This window comes from Asparagus officinalis, chromosome 4 (assembly GCF_001876935.1).
Source record: "Asparagus officinalis chromosome 4, Aspof.V1, whole genome shotgun sequence".
NCBI classification, from domain to species: domain Eukaryota; kingdom Viridiplantae; phylum Streptophyta; class Magnoliopsida; order Asparagales; family Asparagaceae; genus Asparagus; species Asparagus officinalis.
The window spans coordinates 121,225,471-121,226,980 of NC_033797.1; positions in this window are offsets into that span (position 1 = coordinate 121,225,471).

A 1,510-nucleotide genomic window follows, 5' to 3' on the forward strand; every position below is an offset into this window, starting at 1 on the left:
GAACTCTAGTCACTGTTACTATGGAAGCTTTTTTTTTGTTTGTGTGAGTTGGCAGTAAAAAGGGGAGTTTTTTTTGCGAAACAAAAAAAAAAGAAACCTTGGAAATGTCTTGAAATGTTTTCAAGAGTGACATTTCCATTTCTGATTTTTTGTGGAAATAGCCAAACAGACCCAGAAGAAAGTGTTGCAGGTCAATTATTTTCTCATGTGAAGGAGTAAAATTATGCAAATATTAGCAAGTAGTCTAGCTGCCTTCCTGTTATTGAGAGCTATAATTCCACTGAACTGAACCTGATTAAGATCAAAGCCGAAGCAAACCACAATTTGTAGAATTGCAGTGGTTTGATGGGCTTATTCAGGTCTGCCTAAATTAAGCTCGCCCCTAGTTGAGGGAGAGGTGACTTTTTATTTTTGCCCTAAAAAAAGAATAGGTTTTCTCTCAAAACCTGCGAGCCTTACACTAGGGAGTGAAAATTACCCATTTGCCCTTTCATGTGTTCCATGTATGGCTCAGAACTGCTTGTTCGCATGCTAACAGTTCTGAGACTCATACAACGAAATGATTTTATCCTTAGTATTTTATCCCCTTCCACTTTTATTCTTCCTATCACAACTGCTTCCCTTAATTATATTAAGGGTTAAATGCAAACAGATCTCCTATAGACCCGTGTAGTTCTATTTGTTGCAAATAGATCACCTGCAGTTCTATTTGTTGTAAATAAGACCTCTGAGTGTATTTTTTTTCTCTCTTACAATTGTTTAAAATGTTTGGTGTGTAGATTTGGCGAAGGAATTGGTTTAGAATAGGTTTTGGAAGTAGGAATTGGTTTTTTAACGGTGTGCGGTCGACCGCGGTGCAAGGTCGGTCGACCGTATTCGTGCATGGACCTTGGGCTTGATTCAGGTCTTGGTGCGGTCGATCGCCAGACCCTATAATCCAAACCCGAGAGTCTGGAGTTGGGTGCGGTCGATTGTCGCGGTCGACCGTCGAAGCTTGTAGTTGTTTTTTGGGCTCTGTCATTTGTCGCAGTCGACCGCGTATCGGGTCAGTCCCAAATTTGCAGTTTCCTGTTCTGAATTGGTTTAGTGTTTGGTATATACACCAACACGTTTTAGGGTTTCTGGTGAGTTGTTGTGGGGATATTTTGAGCACAGAAAAAAGGTATTTTCTGGAGCTATTGGTTAGAGTTTTGTTTGAGAGATTAAGAGTTTTGTTGGTGAGATTAATTGGTGAGTTTAAGTGATTTGTAATCTCAGTTTGTACTCTTCTTCTCCATTAGTGAAAACTCCATCCCCTTCTTGCCCCGTGGACGTAGGTAACGTGCCGAACCACGTAAAATTGGTGTGTTTGTGTTTGTGTCGTCATTTTGGTTTGTTTGGTCTTCTCTCTCGGTATTTGGTTTGGTTCATCGAAGCACAACAGTTGGCTTCCACGCACAACAAGTGTTATCAGAGCTTTGGCTACACTTGGGCTAGCTAGGTGGAGGAGTAGATCACTTTGGAAACTCAT